The 22315-nt window shown below is 48.1% G+C and overlaps 1 protein-coding gene across 3 annotated transcripts in view; it reads left to right on the forward strand.

Annotated features, from left to right (window-relative positions):
* The first annotated feature begins 212 nt into the window (after window positions 1–212).
* The window catches only part of DAAM2 (dishevelled associated activator of morphogenesis 2), a 115918-nt gene continuing 93815 nt past the window's right edge, over window positions 213–22315 (forward strand). For 2 of the 3 annotated variants that reach the window (XM_055329771.1, XM_055329774.1), the window contains exon 1: window positions 485–1085. The gene's annotated coding sequence lies outside the window, so the exon portion shown is untranslated. Of the gene's footprint in view, window positions 316–484; window positions 1086–22315 lie in introns of those variants that run through there. The other variant, XM_055329772.1, reaches the window with a different exon arrangement.

Raw genomic sequence — 22315 nt, forward strand, 5'->3', positions numbered from 1 at the left:
CTCCTTTGGGTCTGAAAGTGTGAAAATCACAAATCCCCAGGAGCTGCAGTCAGAGGCTGCCTGGGGAAGGTCCGGAGGGGCCCTGCCATAAATATCCCGCTCCGAGACGCCTGACGTCAGAGCGGGGCGGGCGCGGGCGCGGGGGCGGGCGCGGGGGCGCGGGGGCGCGGGCCGGGCGGGGAGCGGGCGGGGAGCGGGCGGGGAGCGGCGCTCGCGGAGCCCGGGGCGCCCAGCGGAGGCTGCGCGAGCGGCGGCGGGCGGCGGGCGGCTCGGGGCGGCGGGGCTGCGGGAGCGGCGGCCGCCCGGGGCCTCGGAGTAAGTGCGCGGGGCGCGGGGCGCGGGGCGCGGGGCCGGGCGGGGCGCGGGGCGCGGGGCGCGGGGCCGGGCGGGGAGGGGCGGGGCGGGGCGGGGCGGGGCGGGGCGGGGCGGCGGAGCTCGCTGCCGGCACCTCCGCGCTTCTCTCCGGGGCCGCAGGCTGCCTGCCCGCTGTGTGGCTGCCGCGGGTCTGCAGGAGCCGCCGGGACCGCACGGGGCTCCCCGGGGCCGTGTGCGTGTCTGTGCGCGTCCGGGTGTGATCTGCGTGGGTCTGGCTGTTTTGGCACATCTGGGCACAGGAAATGTCTTTGGAAAACTTAGGGGGGAAAAAAACTTTTTTTTTGGGGGGGGCGGCTTTGAAATCTGATTCCTTGTTGTCACAAGTGGACTGAACCCAGCCGGTCCCCCCCCCCCAACTCCCTCCTCCACTAACTACCACCAAACTGACAACTTTTTGGTGGCGGCTTTTCTCCCCCGGCTCGGCTCAGCCTTGTGCCTTCCCTCGGACGATTTGACTCTTCCCCAGCCCCGGCTCCCACTTGCAAGCTTGGCCTCCGGCCAGCAGGCAGGGCACAGGCAGCAGGAGGTTCTTGCGCTCCGCCGGCCGCAGGGGGACCTTGGGCAGGGAAGGAGCATCCCGGAAAGAGGGGCCTGGCTCTGGGGGACCTTAGCACCTGCGGCAGCCGCCCAGCCTCCTGCTGTGGCCCTGACATCGCCAGGCAATGGGACTTTGGCTTAACTGAGGAAGGAAGGATCCAGTCTGGAGGCAGGTAATTGGAAGGAGGCGGCGGCGGCGGCGGCCGGGGCACTGCGAGGCCCTGTCCAGTCCTGCCCCGGGGACCGGGAGGGATGCGTCTGCCGCCTGTGCCCGCTGCGAGGGCCGGCCCGGGGCCCGGGAGCGCCGCGGTGCCCGAGAAACAAGATGCAGGGTCCTAACATAAAGAGACGGGTCTGAACCGTGGGGTGGAGGAAGGGGGGTGGTGGGGGAGAGGGAGAGAGATTTTTATCAAAATTGAACACAGATTGCTGAGGTCTGGGCTTGATTTAACTCTTTTCTCTCTGCCTTGGCCACTTTTCCACAGCTCTGGGGTGGATTTGCCAAAGTTCCTGGGGAAGGTAGGAAGGAAAGTTATGCCTCTCCAGGAACCGGTCCCTGGAGGTTTTCCTTGAAAACTACATGGGAATGCAAGCAACTTACCATCTTTCAATAGCTGAGTTTTGCCTTTGCCCTTCTTCCGGGTTTGGTGTCAGTTTCTTGGATTTCTCTGAAAAGTGGGCTGTTGGAGGGAATGGACTTTCCCCAGGAATCGGACAGGGAATGTGCTCTGGGAGTAGGGGGAAGGGGGCGCTGGCTGTGTGGATCTGCTGGCCCTGGGGGCGCCCAGACACGGTGCTGGATGTCAGGAGCGGGGGCCCAAGAATCAGGGACCACAGAGAGAGGGGGGGGGAGCCCTTTCGGCTTTGCCCTAGCTGGGTCTCTGCTTTTATATTTTGCAATGGAGCCAACCTACAATGTTTGGGTGGGAGGAGGATTGCTGGACTCTCCCTGTGTCCTAGAAAAGTGAGGGAATGAAGGGACAGGGAGGAAATATGGGTATTAAAAAAAACGGACCAACAGGAAGTTTGAGATTTGGGATGGATTTTAGAAATTATACAAATTGACCCCTTAGGGAAGTGCCGTAAAGGACTGAGCAGACCACAGTGTCAGAAAGACTCACTGCAGAAGTTATGTCTTCAATGTAAATGTTCTGAAGAGGAGGGAAGGCATCCCCAGGGCAGTGTAAACAAAAGTGCGTGTAAACAGGGGTCCGTGGATACGGGGCAGGACGCACGCACGTGCAGCCGCATGTTTATGCCTTCGTGACTGTGCGGGGATGGTCCTGGCCTCAGGCACGAAAGCACAAACAGCCCACTTCTCCTCTGTGCTGGGAGCTGGGCTGCCTCCCTTTTCTTCCTTTACAAAAAACAACTGTGCTGTTATTGTCCGGCTGCCTGTTCCTTGCCTGCTCTGGCTCCTCACTCCCAAGTTTGCAGAGCTTTGCCTCCAGATCCCCAGGATGCTGAGTGAATACTCGTGCCCCCATCAGGACAGAAAGAGGAGAGAAACTTTTCCTGGGCCTTAGAACTCAGAAGAAAGTCAGGAGTTCAGGAAGCAGGAGTTGGAGAGGGCAGGACCCGTAAGAAGGCCTGCGAGTGTGTTTTCTTTTGGTGCGTGTGGGGGAGGTTGAAAGCCTACTGCTCTCTGTGGGAACATGTTTTCTCCCCAGTCTGCTTCCACAACCCCCCTCCCCCACCCTCAGACTTTTCGAAACTAAACAGGTTAAACTGTGCCCCTCACGGAAGAGCCCGGATCCAGGGGTAAAGAAGAGGGTGAGCCTCCGTGCAGGTGGTCTGGAGGCTACAAAGATAATTGATGAGGCACAGGCTTGTTTCTGTGATATTTGGTGGAGCCACTGGAAGGACCAATTTTGCATGTTCTCAGTTCATTCCCACTATTTGCAAGTAGAAGGCTGGAGACTCAGGGACTTGTCTCCGCGCAGGACTCCTCAGGGAGAGCCGAGGGCTAGAACTGGGCTTGCAACTCTTTCATCCTGTGGGGTTTCTCTGGAGGCTCAGTGGAGCTCTAACCTTTCCAGGTGGGCTCTGGGGATGCTTCGCCAACTTCAGACCCAGGTCAAGTTCCCAGGCCACTGACATTTGGGCTGATCTCCTCGCCCCTTCGGTCAGCTCCAGCTTCCGGCCTGCTCTTAGGTCATCTCTGAGTTCTGAATACTTAGAGAAGATGCATCCTTGGGCTCTCCTGATGGTCCAAAGGGCAGATGGCACCTGGCAGGAAGAACATCTTGGCTTTGATAGCATAGGAGCCTCCACAGCCAGAGCCTCTGTGTTTGGGGATCCTGTGTCCTTCTGCTCTGGATTTCAGATGCACCCTGGCATAATAGAGATAGTGCAGACCCAGAGCAGACTGCCCTGGGAGAGAATTAGGGACCTGGAGTGTATATCACTTATTCCTTCGGAGCTCCAGCTTCCTCGTGTGTAAAGTGAGGATAATGACCTCACAAGGATATTACAAAACCGATATTTATGCACAAGGACCGAGAATGGAGCTAGTGATAATACAGCCTTAATGAAAGGAATAGCGTGATTTTATTTCTTCATTTTTCAGCCATCAGGACTCCATGATTTTTGGAAAAGACCTTTCCTCAAATCTGGCTACATGTTGTCCATTATTGAAGGCCAATGGTTGGCAGTCTAGGGCTCCAGTCACCCTTTTTTCCTCCCTCTAGAGAGGGTGACCAGTAGGGATGATCGGTGAGCATGCCTGGTCTGTTATCCTGAACAGTGAGAGGAGGTGGCAGGCAGCCTGGGTATCTGGCCCGGAAACCACTTCTGTGTTGGAGATCTCTCAGGGGGGAAGATGGCAGTGGAGCAGGTTGTATGGGTCTATTGCGGGTGAGACCAGAAGGTCAAGAATCAGGTGAGTCTCGAAGAACCACCAGCCTGAGGTCCGAGATTGGATAGGCAGCCACTGCTTCTCAGGGTGCTCAGGTCAGAGCAAGGGGAGACTCTGATGGGTTTTAAAGAACGGGAGCTTTCACTATCCACAGGTATCTCTGGTGGGCATGGGGTGAGGAGGTGGCCCCCGATTGATACACTATCTCGGGGGGGTGGCTCCTCCAGCAGTCAGAAGGAGCATGAGATGCTGGAGAGAACAGCTGCAGGTTCTCCTGGCCCATCTCGGAGCTTCTAAGTTATCCGTCAGTTTGACATTTAAGATGTTGAAGATCGCATTTGTTTCTGTTTTGTTCAAACTCTCTCTTTAACCATGGCCTGGGATGACTTTTCAGCTTTTAAGAGGCTCAGCCAGTGGCCAACTTCTCTTGAGATGGCCCAGATTGGGGGTCAGTGAATTCCTCACTCCTGGCAGTATCTAGTATCTAGTTCTCCAGCTCCCTTCTCACATTTTGTTTTGTTTTGTTTTGTTTTCTTGTTTCATTATGAGGCTATAAAACTGCGCTGTCAAGATGCTGTACAGAGAGGGAATGCCTTTTCTTTGGACTCATGTGTGTCATTCTGCCAGTAATGTGCAAGGCTCATCAGACTAAGGGTGTTAGCAGGTGTTGTGGGGTGCTTTCTGGGGCTCCCGTCCACAGGAAAAAAAAAAAAAAAAAGCAAAGCTCAAAAAGAACCTGGGAAAAATAAGCTTTAGGCAGTTTGGTATCTCTTTGAGTTCTGGCCAGAGAGGAGCTGGGTTATTTGTAAGATGCCTGGCAGTTCTGTGGAAGGAGGTTCAGAATCAAATAGATCCAGGTTTGAGTTCTGGCACCACGAGGTCACAAGCTATTCATCCTTTCTGATCCTTTTTCATCTGTCAAATGAAAACAATGACTCTTTTTACTTCCCAGGCTTGTTCCGAAGACGAGACGAAATAATATATGGGGGAGGATCTAGCAAGCTGCCTAGTGCTTAGAAAAATGTTAGTGACTTTTCCCTCTCTGGTTCTAAGCTCAAGAAAGTACATGGTTTTGGACATTTATCCATGAGTCAAAGTAAATAAGCTATTTATTCAAGGCTTAACAGCAGTGCTCAAAGGTCAACTAATCTCAGCCTGGAGATAGAGACCTTTAATACAAAAGTGGGGCAGCACACATCAGCGTTCCCCATGCCAAACAAATGGCAGCCCCATGTGATCCTCTATGGGAAGAAAGGGAAGGCCACCAACTCACTGACCCATGAACCCGGGCTATTAGTGAACTCTCCCTAGAGTTTGTTTTAGAAATCCCAAATGCAGTCTTGGTTCAAAGAATTGAAGTCAAAACTGGGGAGAGAAATCATTGAGGCAGCACCTAACATTAAAACCAAATAATAATGGCAGGATGACAATAGTACCTTACGATTGTGTGACAGTCTATGGTTTGAAAAGCATGTGGTCTCATTTCATCCTGAGAACAATGCTATGAGATTGGCATTGACCATATTTTAAACAGCTCAAACTCTGAGGGCTTTAAAGATTTACCCTATTTCATACGGTTGAGTGGAGTAAACAGGAGGGGAATAGCTCCCCAAGCCGTGGGGCACAACCCTGGCTGCACATTAGAATCACCTGGGAAGCTTGTAAAAGTATCAAACCCTAGGCCCACCCCAGACCAATCAAATTAGAATCTCTGGGGAGTGGGGCCCAGGCATGGATAGTTTTGCATTGATAGTTCCCCACATGATCGAAAGTGCAAGTAAGAGCCTGAAGTCTAGGTGAAGAGTGAAGAGTATTAACGTTAAGATTCAGGGTGTCAGGCATGGGTTAAAAAACAAAACAAAACAACAACAACAAAAAAAACCAGCTACTGCTAACACTTTGCCTGGATTTAAGCTTCAAGAGGGCGGGTGCTTGTGCGGTGTTCCCTGTAGCCCTATAACCTGGAGCCCTATAACTGGGTGGGTAAGGTAAGTCACTCAGTGAACATTGGCTGCATGAATGAATAAATGAATGAACCAAGTATTATAGCTTAGAAGCTAGCAATTTCAACAGCCAAATCCAGCCTGTCACCTTATTTTATAAGTAAAGTTTTATTGCAACACAGTCATGACGTTTGTTGATATATTCTCTACGGCTGCTTTCACACTAGCAGGGCAAGAGTTAAGTGTTGTGGTGGAGACTGTATGGCTCGCAGAGCTGAAAATATTTACTTTCTGGCCCTTTTAACAGAAACTAAGTTTGATGGCTTCTGCTCTAGGTTTCAGACAGGAACACAGGGTATATCTTGACCACGATAGCGTGGTGGTCAAGAAAATAGGTTCTAGAATCAGACAAACTTGTGCTTGAATCTTGCTCTCCCACTTGTAAGACCCTGCATATTATTTACCTCCCTGAGTCTCAGTTTTCTCACCTGAAAAAGTGGGACGATGATAAATAACACGCCCCTCACAGGATGGTCGAGAAGATTGCCAGCCCCTGCCCTAGAGGAAGAACTCCGCAAATGTTAGCCATTGCTAAAATGATCGTAGTTACTGGCAATTAACTAAGTCAAACGAACTAGATTAAAGTAAAAATCCAAATCCCGTATTATGGACAGAAATAAGGGATGTGGTGGGCAAAAAATAATCGGTTGGGGAGCTGGTGTGATGAAGAAAAACTAGTTTCTGAGGTAATGGGTATCTTTTCAAGACAACACAGGTCAGGCCCCCCAGCGTGTGAGTGAGGTGCTCCTGAATGTCTGACTGCTGTGTCGACCAGCAATCCCCATCATTCCTCCTGGGTTAACTTAGGTTCCATTGTACTTAATCTGGTCAGAAGCACATCCCACCTCTGTACCCTCGTTCCTAGTTCTGTCTGAGAGGCCTTTCCCCAGTCCTTGTCTTCCTGGTCCCCTTGTCCTGTCAGGCTTGCTCAGGTGTCTGCTTCTCTCTCAGATGCCCTCTGCCAGGCTTCCCCCAATCACTCCTGCCTCTTGACTCCCACAAACATGACACCCAGCTCTGTTGCAGCATCTAACACATTGCATTAGTAGACAGGAACTGAGTCTCCTTCATGCCTTCTACATGACTGGAGCTCCTAAAAGTCAAATTGTATTATTGACTCCACCCCCTGATAGCCAAACGATGTCAATTATATCCTTAATTCAACTCAGTGATAATCTGAATTAACTCTTCAGGAATGAGTAGGGCTTACCCTGGTGCTAATGGGATTGCAAGAGCAAATCTATAGCCAACCAGATGGAGAAGAACCACTCAGTTTATAGACTATGTGGACTCTTTGGGTCCTCATCCCTGTGCTCTCTGCTGCTCCTGCCCTCTGGAACACCTCTCCCAAGGGGTAGCCAGGGACAGGGAAAGATGGAAGAAACATAAAACCAACCCTTTGGCTTCTTGTCAGCAGATGTGGTGAAAAGTTGGGTTTTGGCTTCTCTGGGCTTTGCATGTATATGCGCCAAGATAATTGGGAGTTGGCTTGGTACGGTCAGCTTTCGTTAGCATGGTAATAGAGAGAAGCGTGGTCACAGATAATAGCAAACAGCAGATAATTCACAGCATCACCATTTGACTACAGAACGTGTTGCATAATTTTTATAGATTTTAGTGGCAGATTTATTTTGATGGCGGATACATATTGTGTATGGAATAATATTAAGCTAAACTTCTCTTCTGATGGTTAAGAAGAGGGCACAGAAAAATCTTGGCCTTTTGATCGATCCCCAGTGGACAATTCGGGGCTGCCTAATTGAGGTGAGAGGGAAAGAAGGAATGAAATAATACTTTTATATAGAACCCCACTCCTCACCTAGCACTTCGCGGATAATTTTAAAATACATATTCTTTGATTTTTCCAAATTATGAATAATAATTCTTACTAGCTTAAACAAGTGAATCAGTATCATGCAGAAAAACAAAAAGGCAAGTGGAAAATGAGTAACAGTACCTTCTTTCACACCTTGGTCGTTAATGTTCATAGCCTAAAATTATAGCCATCTATCTTTTACTTTGTTCATACAAATACCTACCAGCGTGTACACAGCTATCGCGGGCTGTTGTCTGAATGTTTATTTTCCATGAAACTGAACCTAACCTTGCATATTACGGCATACTTTTCTTCCCCTTGAGCATCTGTCAGGTTACTCCTGCAATGCATCAAGCTCCTTTTTATTTTTTCTGATTTCTTTAGGCCGAGACACACACAGCTCTATATATTTGAGATCATGCCATTCTTGTAGGGATATTTATTTTTCCATCAGTCAGTTATTAAACATGGTTTCATCCTGGGTGATCGCTGGTTTGGGTCCCTGCTTCTGACGTATCAAGTATCCATCACCCAGAAAAGCTGCATGCTGGCACTCAGGCTGAGTGATTGATGTACCTAGCCTGGTGACCCTCTGGGAAAGGACTACATGTTTTGTGTGGTCCTCCTTTGTCCCCTGGGGAATCTGTTGAGTATCAGACCCTGTGGTTGCCCTACCCCCGCCTCATTAGATTTAGCCTTCCCTGCTTGGTCCTCCTCCATCACTGAGCAGAATGCAGCAGGAAATATCAAAGACCTTTGCATTAGATGAGAACAACAGTCCCAATGGACGGTCTTCTTTCTGTAGAGAACAGTTAAGGTTCTGCCCACCTGACTGGGTCCAGATCCCTGAGTAGCAGACAGATGCTGTGCCACCCTGACCCTCGCTCTGGACTGACCCCAGTGGCAGGCCAGCCCACTTTGGACCTGCCTCAGGCTGAAGAGAGTTGCCCTGCCCACCGTCAATCCTACCCACACTTCCCTCCTGGGTCGCTTGCATCCAATGATTGGTGGGAGCGATGAAGGCCTGGCCCCTATGTACCAATTTGGGGAGATTCTATAATTTCCTTTTTAAAGATTTTATTTATTTATTCATGAGAGAGAGAGAGAGAGAAAGAGAGAGAGAGAGAAGCAGAGACACAGGCAGAGGGAGAAGCAGGCTCCATGCAGGGAGCCCGACGTGGGATTCGATCCCGGGTCTCCAGGATCACGCCCTGGGCCGAAGGCAGACGCTCAACTGCTGAGCCACCCAGCGATCCCTGCTCAACTGCTGAGCCACCCAGCGATCCCCAGTTTAGGGAGATTCTTTTTTTTTTTTTTTTTCCAGTTTGGGGAGATTCTAAAGGGTCTCCTAGCTTCAGGGCTCCACATGGAGTTGACTGAGCCTTTACTGAGGGTCTGGCAGCTACACTTCACCCTCTGCCCAGGGCTCCCTCCTGTCCGTTCCTCTGTCCTGTGGGTGGTTGATTACAAGAGCCCTTCCAAATAACACCCTGCTTGCTCCAGAAATTTTGATTCTTTCATATGAAATTGTTTGGGAGCAGCTCATTATTTTCTAGGTAGTCATTGTTGGTTGTATTAGAATGTGAAAAAGTGCATTTTTTCCCTTGTGCTGTATTTTGTGTGTTTTCTAGGTGAGACCCAGCTGAGTTCTCTACAAATAGCATTGCGTCATAACTGGACAGACTGAGCAAACGTTTTGATTTTTATTGTCAAACTTGTATTTGCCCCTGCAACCTGCCCCTGCCCCCTGCCCTGCCCCCTGTGGGTAGAAGCACGACTGGATGGCTTTGTTGCCATCCTGTCTGGAGATGAGGGGCTGGACAAGTTGACCTTTGGGAATTTCTTTCCATCTTACCAGTGCTTCTGGAATGCAAAGTGGGGGTGCAGGCTCAGAGAACCCTGCCGGCTCACTGGGCGCCGCCTTCCTGCCTGCAGAGGTATTCACGTCGTGCCTGCATGGATCTCTGGCAGCTCTGATTCGCTCTTTGGGGTATCTGCTTCGTTCTGCTTCATCCTAAGCACAGGCAGCCTTTGGGGCTGTGTTGAACCCTCTGCCTCTCGGGTCACATACACTGATGGCCTGCCGGCGTGAGGGATGCTCAGTGTGCAGACTCCGGGGCCTAGACTCACAGCTCAACGTCTGACCACATTCCTGGGGGGCCGCGTCAACCCTCTGTCACTTCCTCCCAGACACCACAGTCCCCAGCCTCAAGGTCCCAGGACCAGGCCGCGAGGGAAGGGAGTGATTCCAGTCAGTGGGAAGATCAGTCAGTATTTCCACACTGCCCGAGGCGGCTTTGAAGTTAGCTTGAAGCAAATTCAGAGTTTCTGTGGACTTGGGGCAGTGGAAAGGCCAAGCCATGTTAACCTTCCTTTTCTTTTTTCATCCCCGTCAATATATTTATCAGTCTGTCACCTGTCATGTGGCGTGGGGCTGGCAGCTGCCCAGAGTTAGGAACTGCCTTTCCAAGACACACGGGTGATGGTTTTCCATCACTGCTGCCCTGAGCAGGGGTCCTGTTATCGATGCCTGCAGCTGTCTAAATGGAAGCTGGGGCTGACAGCGCTGAGACACCAGATTTGTGAGTAGAAGGCTGTGGATCAGAGCACGGGCCCTGGGTTCCGATTCAGGTGCCAGTTCTTGCTAGCTTTGTGGCCGTGCATGAGGTACTTCGCCTCTCTGTGCCTTAGTTTCCTTATCGGTAAAATGGGTTGTGATGAAGATGAAGTCCGTGCATGATTTGGTAGAAGGGGAAAAAGAAAAAAGAACTACTTGAAACCACGGCTGACACGGAGAACACTGTGAAATGTTACTGGTGATGATGATGGAGAACAGGGACCCAGTCTCATTAGCTCTGTTTGCCCAGCATCCTGCACAGTGTCTGGCACAGGGCTAAGGGGGCAGCGCACATTTATTCAATAAAATACCCTATTGCCTTTTGCTAAGTGTCTACTGCCTGCGTCGTCTGATCAACTCTCTACCTCAAAAAGAAATATATTTTGCGTTTTAAAGTTTTTAACTTTTTCTTGAAGTTCAAGATGATTTCAGAAAAACACAGTTTGTCAGTATATAGCTCAGTGCATTTTCACCCACAAAACACACTTGTATAGCCAGATCCAGATCAAGAAACCGAATATTCTAAAGCCCCCTCCACCGTCTTCATGCTGAGAAGCCTCACATGCCCCCTTCTGGCTAATACCCTTCCATAATCCTGACTTCCAACACTGTGGATTAGTTTTGCCTCTTCTTGCATGTGCTATAAATGGATCATACAGTGTGTACTCATTTTTGTCTGGTTTCTTTTGCTCAGCATAGTGTTGTGGCATAGAACATTCGTTCTCATTGTGTAGTATTCCGTTATGTGACTGCAACACACTCTATGCATCCACCCTTCTGTTGATGGACGTATTTTTGGTTTCCAAGTCTGAGGCTATTGTGAACAGTGTTGCTATGAGCATTTGTGCACTTGTCCTTGGGTGAACCTATGAATGCATTCCTGTTGGTATGTCCCGGGAGTGGAAATGCTGGATCCTAGGAAATGTGTGTGGTCAGCTTCAGGAGGTACCATCCCTTTAATTAAGTGGTCATGCCATGTTTTCCACTTTCTGTAAAGATGAAGAAACAGCTCCCACTTGGTAGGGCAGGTGCTTGAGGCCCATGATATCCTGGGGTTCCTGAGATGTTCATATCCTCTATGCCCTTTACACCTGAGAGCTCATGTGTTCCAGAAAGCCTGCTGCGAGTAGGTGTGTCCTGTAGACCAGGCACTGTGGCACTGTGCTGGGTGTTTTCACTTATTCTACTTCCCACAAAGTCCCATGCGATGAGATGAGTGTCCTTACCCCCTCTTATAGATGAGGTAACTGAAGCTTGGAGGGGTTGAATGGCTTGTCTAAGATCACACAGCAAGAAACTTTCAGAGTTAGGATAGAAGACAGATGTACTTGAATCTAAAGCTTGTGCATTTGGGGATCTGATGGTGAATGCTTTTGGCTTCAGTGCTAACACTGAATGGAAACACAGACACCGATGTGGGGGCTGTCCCCCTTGAGCCTGTGCCAGTTGTGGGATGGTGACTGTGAGGAGAAGCTCTGTAAAAAGGAGCAGGAAGGAGGCAACTCAACGACCTTGAGAAGCCGAATTGTTTTCCTGCCCAGGGGCTGTTGGAAAAGGTCATAAATTTCCTGGAAGGCAAGGACGACCATGTAATTTACTGTCTAAACCAGGACTCTTTGAAGACTGAAAGGGTCACTGGATGGGCACTGGGGAAGCAGGAGTCCATTGGCGCTGTCCCTGGTAAACTGGGACATATGCTCACCCTCTGGGAGGCTGAGTGGGCTTTGCTCTCCTGGTCAGCGGGGCCTACAGGTTCTTTTTTAACTCTCTGAATGCCGTCTGTCTCGAGTTTGCCCTGCATGATACACTTCTAGTCTCCTGTTTATGCTAAAGCAGGGTCTGGCTTTCTTCTTCCCCTCTGCACACCATTCCTTGCTCAGAGGAGGCTCTGACCAGGTGAGCTTCCTTTGACAGATCTAGCTACTATTGAGATGCATACGCTAACAGACTAGAAGCTCCTAGAAGGCTAGGGCTGTGTGTTAGTCACTGTGGTATTTGCGGCCCTAGCTGGGTGACAGGCACAGAGCTAGCACCCAAGGAATCCTTATTGACTCTATATATGGTTCTTCCATGTGCTCATTCATTCACAGTTCCCAGAAAAAGAGCTGTGTTTTGATTGATTTCCTCTTTTTGATCTGTCTCTTATTCCACTGGTCCAGAAAGAGAAGAGAGTTGTGTGTGCAGGTGTGTGTATGCTCGAAGGACAAAGAATAAAAGGGACCAACTTAATGAGTAGCAAAAGATGTATCTTGGGATTCAAAGTCAGGATCTAGTTTTGAATATCAGTATCTACTAACTAGCCAAACTTCCTTAGATAAGGGATTTGGCAATTTGGCATATCTGAGCCTGGAATTTTTGTCATGTGTCAGTTGGGAACTTGGGTAAGACCTTTGGCATAGGAGCAAACTGAGTCCATGATGTAGAATATATGAAAAGCATAAAGTCCTGCGTAGTTATCAGTGGTGGTGGTTCAAGGATGATCTGAGAGGCACTGGTGTAAGGCGCTATGTGCTGGGTGGGGGAAGATGTGAGCCACAGTCACTCCACCTCCGGGGCCTCCATTGCTTCAAGTGAGGCGGTTGGTGTGTATATGGTAGGCCCACGTGACTGGGAGGTTTCATTAATAAATAAGGAAGTGCTCAGCAAATTCTTCAGGGCCCTGGGGATTTGATGTGGGTGTCAGAGATAAGGATCCAAGGATAACTAATTTCTCATTAAGTGCACAGCTGTGTTTTTACTAGAACAACAATGAGAAGCATTTGAAGTGCTTATATATGTCTAGCTAGCAGTAGCTTTGGTGTAGCTCCATGGCTTCTAGTGCAGATTCTAGGGTCAAACTGCTAGCATCCAACTTTAAATCCCACCACTTTTAGAACTGTAGCCTCCCTGAGATTCAGTTGCCTCAACTGTAAAAGGGGAGCAGTAATAATAGTACCTACCTCCAGAGGAGGACAAAATTAATACTTGTAAAGTACTGAAAATTGTGCCTGGGACATGGCATGTACTCTGTAAATCTTTATTAGTATTGTTTGCCAAATAATTTGCTTCCCATCAGAATACTAGGGACTATGTGGTACTGATGGAATATATAGAGGAGGCAAGATTGTTTTGAGGTGGGAGAAGTCAGGGAAGGGTTTATGGAGAAGAAGTATCCCAAGGTATTTTTCTAGAGTTCTGTGCCCTGAGCAAGAGGGCTTATTTCCATGATTACTCTGCTCTTAGGCTTGGAAAAGAAGACTTAGTATGGAAAAAATGCCTTCCCTTAAGGAATAAATAGAATGTCTCCTGGAACTTTGAAGTTGAATAAGATATGGTCCCTGCCCTCATGCATTTCCAAACTAGTTCATCCATCCTTGTGCCAGGGACAGGCGGTATTAAGATGAGTCCTCAAAATACTAACAGTGTTGTCAAGGAAAGATGTAGAAGTGAAGAATGCTATTCCATGACATCAATGCTATGAGCGGGAGGCATTAAAAGTGGAGAAATTTTAGATTCCATTTAAGAGTGTTTGGGAATGTAAGGAAGTTGTTAAATCTCCTTTTGGGCTTCTGTTATTAGAGGAGCGGTTTTATGTGTTGGAATGGTACATACGTGGTGCTTCCTACAGCAGGAAGATGGACAGATGGTTCCTATGGTTCCTTCGGTCCATTCATGGTGTCCACCTAGGTGTGTTTTACAGAGGCGAAGGGCACCGTGAAAACATTCTGACTTTTTCCTGGACAAGGTTGACAAGGTCTAAACAGTTCTTTTTTTTTATTGTTTATTTATGATAGTCATACAGAGAGAGAGAGAGAGAGAGAGAGAGAGAGAGAGAGAGGCAGAGACACCGGCAGAGGGAGAAGTAGGCTCCATGCACCGGGAGCCCGATGTGGGATTCGATCCCAGGTCTCCAGGATCGTGCCCTGGGCCAAAGGCAGGCGCCAAACCGCTGCGCCACCCAGGGATCCCGGTTGACAAGGTCTAAAAGGATGTATTTCTAGCATTGCCCAGGGATTGTTGGAATTCCTGCTTCATGTGTTTCATCTCTGAAGTTAGGGCTCATTTGAAAAATCTCTGTCTCAAAGCCAGTATGCAAAGGGAAGTCTTCCCTTTGCCTGTATCCACCGCTTTACTTTCCTCTCTGAGTTTGATGAGGAAGTAATGAAATACCCAACTTGATCAAACTTTTACAAATTAAAAGAAAAATTCTTTTGGTTTTTCAGAGCATGCAGATGTAGTTCTAACAGTGAAATGGTGCTATACATTAGTAAGCATAGGAAAAGATACTCAACCTTACTTGGAGTCAAGGAACCACAGGGAGACATAATTTCACACTCATCAAATTGGCCCCCAAAATTCTACTCCCCATATTGGATGTCGAGGCAACAATGACTCCCATTCACTAATGGTGGGGGTTAAATTGGTATGCACACTTTGGAGAGCAGTTTGTTACCATCTAGTAAAACTGAAGATGCACTTACCCTATGATCCAGCAGTTTCATTCCTAGGTAAATCTAGAGGAAGTCCAATACCTCTGAAAAGGAGCTATGTTCAGGAATATTTGTTATAACATGGCTTCTAAGCGTTAGAAAGCTTCTCTGATTTCTGTTACCTAGAAGACCAGTTAAATAACTTGATATGTGCATACAATGGAATGCTATGGATTATAGTGAAAAAAACAATGAACAGACTGTGCTAGTGAGGTATAATAATAGTAAGTGGAAAATACTGTTGAGTGGAAAAGCAAATTGTAGAAGGATGTCATTAATAATGAATTCAAGCTCATACCAAATAATATTCTTTTATTTACAGATATTTACAGGCATAACTAAAAGTATGAAAACATGTTTGGAATAACCAGTAAATTCAGAAAAGTGACTTCCTCTAGGAAAGGCAGGCAGGAAGACCAGGGAGGGGTATGAAGGGGCTCCATTTATACCTGTAAGATTTTCTTTTTTAAAAAAGAGAAGACAGATAGAGAGACAGAGCCAGAGGAAGAAGCAGGTGCCTCTCAGAGCAGGTAGCCTGAGGGGAGACTCCGTCTCAGGACCCTGAGATCATGACCTGAGCCAAAGGCAGATGCTTAACCAACTGAGCCACTCAGGCGCCTCAAGATTTTATTTCTTAAACTGAGTGATGGTTACACAAATGTTTATTACTGCCTATATTTTTAGATAGCTAAAATATTTTTTGCTTGAAAAAAAGATCATTTTAAAAAATGGGCACAAATCCCTAATCTGTCTCCTCTACCTGTTGGCAGATAGGCATGCTGAAAACTGAACATGAAGGCACTTCCCCTTTGCTCCAACTTCTTCTGGGAAATTTTAGGTAGATATGATCATCTTCATCAACTGAGCTGCTCTCCAGACATCCACATTAGGCCTTGTGGTAATCCCTGTTGTTGAGCTAAAAATCATGACCTATTTTGTTCTGATATGTGGCTTTTTTGGGATCATATTTTGACATATTAGTAAAATGCAAAATAGGGTCATACTAATGGAAACCAAACACCAACTCTCTGGCTCATTTTCCATATAGCAGATTGCTGGAGCCTTCTCCTATCCCACCCCTTCCTTGGGAGTTACTGGGATTTCTTGCATGTGTTGGCAAGGGGCCACAAACATCATCCTGACGTCCTTTTGATAAGGACATGGGACCAACGATCTCAAGTATTTCTCATTGCCCCAGGGTGAAAGACTCTCCCTCTCTCACCATAACTGCCTGGTTTCAATGAAGTTTGCCATCCTTCTGACTTTCATTAATACAGCCACTTCTCTGTTCCTCTTGCAAACATCCTGCCCCAAAGTGGGAAAGTGTGTACCGCCAGGAATTCCTTCACTTTCTTTTGCTTGACAATGAAGCCATGCTGGCTTCTTCTCTGGGTGCTTATTGAAATCCAGTTGATTCAGCTCTTTTATGTGCCTTACTCTTTGTTACAGCCCCCTGTCCCTTGGAATCTGGTCAGAGCCCAATCCAAGTGACACAAACTGTGTTGGCTTTGAGTACCCTGTCCTCTATTATGCAGCCTCTGTCCTTGACCAAGCTCATGAACCTCAGTGCTCTGTTCTCCAACAGGGAGCCCCTCATCTGGCTGGTATGGTGCTTGCACTGGAGCCTAAAGCTGGGGGTGGCTTTTCTCTCTGCCTCCTGTTTATTTATACATCATATAATTCACTTTAATTAAAAGGAAGAAAATCACACAAAATTGGGACTCTTTGGAGCAAATCCTGGGTAGATGGTTGCTCTGAGAATGGACGTTGTAGTCTATACCAGTCAGGCTCTGGGCAGGAAATAGTTGTCACTCGCAAAAGGGTTTAATTGACACCAATGTAATGAGAGGACTATTTGCAGAGAGATAAGGTCCTATACGAGATGTGAACACCCAGGGATAAACAGCAGCAGGGAGTGTTAACACTCCTATACCTGAAGGGGCGAGGGGAAGAAATGTGTTATCAGAGTCCTATACCAGCTGAAGCTGAGGAGTTAGGGCCTCTTGGCCAGAGCTGTGGCCCTAGAGGAGGACCACCACTGCCAGACCCATGGCTTAGTGGAGACGGAATGGGTGAACAAACACTTGATGTCTCTCTCCTTCCACCCTCCAGTCTCCTGCTGTTGCTGCCCACTGGTTGGATCCCACTGAGCACCAGGAACCCAGGAATCTGGGTAATGCCTTCTAGAGAGGTGAGCCCCCTGGGCAAGAGCATAGTAGAGAATGGCAGGGAATGGAAGTCGAGGGGCAGGCCAGGGATAGTTAGAGCCTTGGATATTTCTGTGTGCATTCATTGTGTAACTAGAGACCAGACATGATGGGAAGTCCCCTTTGACTTAAGCTAGAACTGCTTTGGGGCAATTTGGGCTGTTTTGGTACTGATTGACTCCAGGAGGCTGACTTGGGTAAGTCAGGAAGGGGGTCTGGGCTGGAAGGAATGGATATTTATGGCTATGGGTGAGGTACTTTGTGCTGCGAAAAGGATGATGTTTTGAATTGAGACTTGGGGATTGGCTATCTATCATGTTCTAAATGCTCTGTAGTCCAGAGAATGGAGGATGTGTCTACCTTGAGCTGATTGAGCCCGGTGGTCTCAGGTGGCAGACTGAGGACTTGAGACCTGGTCTGAGCCCAGTCCATGTGACACATACGATGCTGTTCTTGAGCACCCTGACGGATAAGCATGTGAAGCTGAGGAAGTGCTGAGCTGGAGCTAGCCATTCCAGCATTTGCCTCCTAGCTCCACCTCCATCCACACTATTTGTTACCCTCGAAGGCTCCCTGGAGCACACCTTAGCTCCTGTGAAGTCGGATGAATGTCAGAGAGGCAGCCTCTATTGAGTGGCCCTGCACCGTAGAGGCATGGTCTCTAAGTATTGTGGCAAAGTGCAGAGAAAGGAGAAAAGAACATACCTGAACTCATGGCTGTACAGGGCCTGCCCTTGACAATTCCTAGTCCAGTCTATGAATCACGATGTACAGACCCAATTCATAGGGACACCTGTAAAGCAGTGTATCAAGTGAAATTTCACAATATACAAACATAATGGGTACTTGGCAATGGAAAGTGTAGGAATGGAACCATTGAAGTTGGTGGGCTTTGGGACAGAGAGTCCCTGTTCTGTTAGGCAGTTGCTGAGTGGCCCCTAGATAAATATTTGGCATCTCTCAATAGGCCTTAGATTTTTCATCTGCAAAGTAGGCAAACTAAAGGTCTTTTTCGTTTTTAGGCAATTGTGAGGATTGCATGGGAGAAGCCATGCGAAGCACAGCACCTCACATGTAACAAATGCTCAATAAATGTTGGCTGTATCAACATCATTTATTATGATGATGATTATTCCTGGGGGCAAGTGCCAATCACTGCTTGGGAAGAGGAATAATCCCTCCAAAATTCTGAAAGACTTGGGCCCTCCTTGGGTCTTTTAATTTATCTAGTTCATTGCCTATTTCCAACCAGCTTCATAGGGCTCAGTTCTTTGCACACTTAGGTCCATGGAGGGTGAACACTAAGGCTGTTGTGGGTCTGACCATCTGCTCGGTCTCCTCTGGGTGGGAAATCATGAAATGTTCAGGAGGAAGAAAATCAAAAGAGGTCATCTAGTCTAGCATTTCCCAGACTGCATTTGATAAAACACCAGGTTCTCACAATGGCCCTAGGAGGAAAAGTTCTGGGATTAAAGAAATGCACATAGCACCCTTTCTTCTCTCTTGCCCTCACCAGCACAGAGCCATGCATTTAAAGAATCACTGCAGCAAGCAATGGGTTTCATGTTGTATAAATTAGCATTCTCTCAATTTATTTATTTGAAGAAGGCTTTTTCCATGAAGGTGCCCGGCAGAACTAGTGTTTTGAGGCATATATCCATTAGAATTTGTACTCAGCTACATGGTGTGGAAAGCTGACTTGAGTGGCTCTGTCAACTAGGGGGTCATTATTTTTCTTATACAAGCCCATCAGATATAGTTCAGGGGTGGCAGAGTGGCACCACAGTGCTGTCATAGACCCAGGTTCCTCTATTTCTCTACATTAGCCTTCTTTAGAATGAGACAAAACTCTCTTTGGGCCCATTGCCTCGTGATTACAAGATTGCTGCATCACCTCTAGCTTCACATCTGCATCCCAGGCCGAAAAAAAGAGAAAGATAAAATACAAAAAGTGCATGCCAGCTAATTCTGTTCTTTTCAACAAGCTTTTCTGAAAGCTCCCTCCAAAAACTGGCCAAAACTGTGTTAAGAAGTGACTTCAAACTGCAATGGAGCCTACGGTGGAGCTGAACAATTTTTAATTGGTCATGTTGCTACCTCAAACAAAAGCAGGGACCTGTTAGTAGGGGAGAAGGCAAGAAGAGATATTGGGGGGGCATTTCGCATCGTGTGCTGTGTTGGTCACACCTTTGCTTCTCTTCAGCAGGATGATTCTAAAAGCATCCCATGCAAAAGAAAATAAAACCAAACAAAGCAATGAACTTTTGTAATCAATACAAAATATAATTCTAAGCAGCAAGGCCCTTGGGCTCACAGACCCTATATAGAAGATGCTGTTGGTGTCCTGTATAGGTCTCCGGCTGCTCTGGGTGCTCCAGCTAATGGCTTGCCCCTGTGCAGATTGACCTTAGCTTCTTAAATCCTTTCGTGCAGAGGTGGCTGGAGCTGCATCTTGCTTGCCCTGCTCTTCCCCTGAATTCTGTGGCTAATGACTAACAGGTACAAAAGCCCCACTCCCTTACCCCAAGGTGGGGGGCAATGTGGCAGTGCAGTTCCCTCCAGGCCTCCCCACAAGACTGAGCTGAAGCTAGATCTCTCCAAAAAACCACATTCTTGACAGATCATTCCTCTGCCCTCTTCTCTTTTCCTCATTCCCTTCCTGGTTTCTCCAAAGGGCACAGCCTCGATATATAACATACAAATATCTGTCTCAGACTCTGCTTCTAGGGAAGCCAGCACAAGGCATCCTGGGTCAAGCAGGGTGCTTTTTGCTTCCTTCTAAAGGGTTCCATCTAAAACCTTTGTCCCTCAGTCCTGTTTGTGGCCACTGATTGGCTTTGACTTGGCCTGGGTGTTGTTGGGACAGCTCGGTGTTCTACTCTGGTGCTGGCTGTTGGATAACTTCCTTCTAAGTCCTATCAGATGTATTTGGGGAGGCCTCAGAGCAAGACACATAGCAAGGGGAGTCTAGGACTCCATCTTCTCAAGACAGATAGTCATAGAAACACTGATTTACATGAACTGTCGTGTGTGTGTGTGTGTGTGTGTGTGTGTGTGTGTGATTTTCCATCTTGTGGCAATGGCAGCTGGGTATTTATAGCTGGATCTACGGGGCCATTCTCACGTGGCTAAAGAAAATTAAAACCTCATGTGGATTTTGTTTTGTTTTCCTCCTCTGCCTTTGCCATTGCAAACTCTCCAGTTCTTAAACCCTTGTTGTTGTAACCAGAGCTGCACTGAGCATCGCTAAGATTGCGAGGTTATGTAAATTTACTATTTCAGGCAAAAGTGCCTGTTCCCCATCAGTCAGGCCACAGGGTCTGAGAGGGGGGCGACTTTTGGGGAGAACTTGTGACACTAAGTGGCAGCCCTGCCTATCACCACTCTCTCTAGAAAGTCTCCCCAGATTAACCCTGTGGAATGTGGATTCCTTAGATCACCTCATGATCCCTCTGCATATATGAGTTCCTTTGAAAGAAAATTATTTTCTTTCCCCCTTGTTTTTCTGTATCCTTAAGTCTTTTATGTCTGTGTTTTGCCTTCTCAGTTAGACTGAGAACACCCTGGGGGCCTGGTCTGTTTGCCCAGGTTACTGGAGCTCTTGGCGGGGGGGTGTGCGGGGAGGTGGAAGGTGGGGGTAGGGGGTAGCAGGAGCTCGGCTGCTGCATTCTTCTAGATGCCTTAAGAGCTCATGGGGTCCCCTGGACTGCAAGTTTGGGGTGGTTTTCCCAATCTTCCCTGAGAGGCCAGTATGCTTCCTGACCCAGGAGCCCCATGGGCCCTCTATCATTTCATTCTGGTGATCTGGAACCCACACATTCACGCTTTGGCTGGGTGGTAGGGTGGCATGACCCAACACTTGAAAGCTCCCAAGGAGCGTGTGAAGGAGGGAACTGAGGCTTACCAGCCATCATCTTAGGGAGTTAGGCCTTCTCACTGCCTGGTTGTCCCCAGGGCTGTCAGAGCTCCTGCAGCCGGCCCACTACACAGAGAGCTTTATGAACATCTCCTCAAACTCGGCAAACCGTACCTACCATCCTGAAGGCCTGCAATGTTCCAGGCACAGGGCTCCACCCCTGTACCTTTCAGCACATCCTGTCCTGTGGTAGAACTGCAAACTGTTATCCCATTTTACAGAAGAGAAACCCAAGGTTCTGAGCATGCAGGTGCCTTGCCTGAAATCACGTGGCTAGTTAGAGGCGCAGAGGGTATTCCAAGTAAAGCAGGCCTGACTGTAAGATGCAAGCTCTCTATACTGCACACTGTGACACATCACAACTGCCTCCCTTTGTGATGAACCAAACAGCCAGCTACCTGACTTCCACCGTGTTATAATTCTTGAGCCTGCGTCAGCCTTCTAGTCACAGAGTGGAAGGTGACTTCGGATTTGGGAGTCAGTGGGTAGCTTCTGGAGTGGCTGTAACTTGGACTCTGTGATCCTGCTTCCCAGTCTTGTGTCCTCCTCTCTGCTGTCCTCCTCCTCTCTCACACACCCACAGCCTCTCTCCCTGCCTCCCTTCTTCCCCCATGCTTGTGAGTTCTAGAGGGTTTCCAAACCTAGGGTAAAGCCAGCAATTCATTAGTCTTTGTCCAGATTCCAAGAATCCCAGATATACAAGAATTCCTCATTGAGAAGTCTAGCATTCTTGGGGAAAGTGTGTGTCACCAAGAGAGAGCAAGACTCCTCGCATTGAGAAACGGGATCCTAGTCCAGTCCGGGAAAATAAGTTTGGATTTCAGAGTCAGATAGAAGTGGATTGGCTCTGACACCCCTCCTTCCCTGCTGCCCAACCCCTCGTAAACCACAACGGGGAATTTGCCTTCCCAGTTCATTTGAGGGCACTAACCGGATGACATTTTCCTCCAGATACTGAAGGAATGCAGAGGCAGATTGGGGTGCGTGAGTGTGTGTGTGCATGTGCGCATGCAAGTATGTATGTATGCATGTGTGTGCATTTGTATACACAGTTCTCACCTGCAGGTCTCCTTTGTTGTTCCTCTAGGCATGAACCACTTGCTTTGTGAAGAACCATCTAGTGAGCTTGTTGGGGCTGGGAGTGGATCCCAGGATAGGAAATGGCAGGTAGTGAGCCTGCTGTTCTTCCATAGGGGGAAGCATCTCCTCCCATTTTGGGGTAGCTCTGTCTACCAGAGGATCCCAGGCCAATGCATAGGAAGTCTGCTCAAGAACATTCAAGAAGGAAACTTCTCTTGACTACACATGCAAATTCACAGGCTAGAAACAGCAGATGAGAGCCAGAGGCAGCATGGGAGCAAAGTAGGCAGAGTAGCTGTGGAATGGGTTATGATTAAGGAAAGCTCTGGAAGGACGTGAAGGTAAATAAACCAAATAACTTTCCCTCCTCGATTATAGAAGAAATACAGGCTCATTATAGAACGTGTAGAAAATACATAGGGACATAGGTGACATAGG

This window comes from Nyctereutes procyonoides, unplaced genomic scaffold (assembly GCF_905146905.1).
Source record: "Nyctereutes procyonoides isolate TBG_1078 unplaced genomic scaffold, NYPRO_anot_genome, whole genome shotgun sequence".
Classification (NCBI taxonomy): domain Eukaryota; kingdom Metazoa; phylum Chordata; class Mammalia; order Carnivora; family Canidae; genus Nyctereutes; species Nyctereutes procyonoides.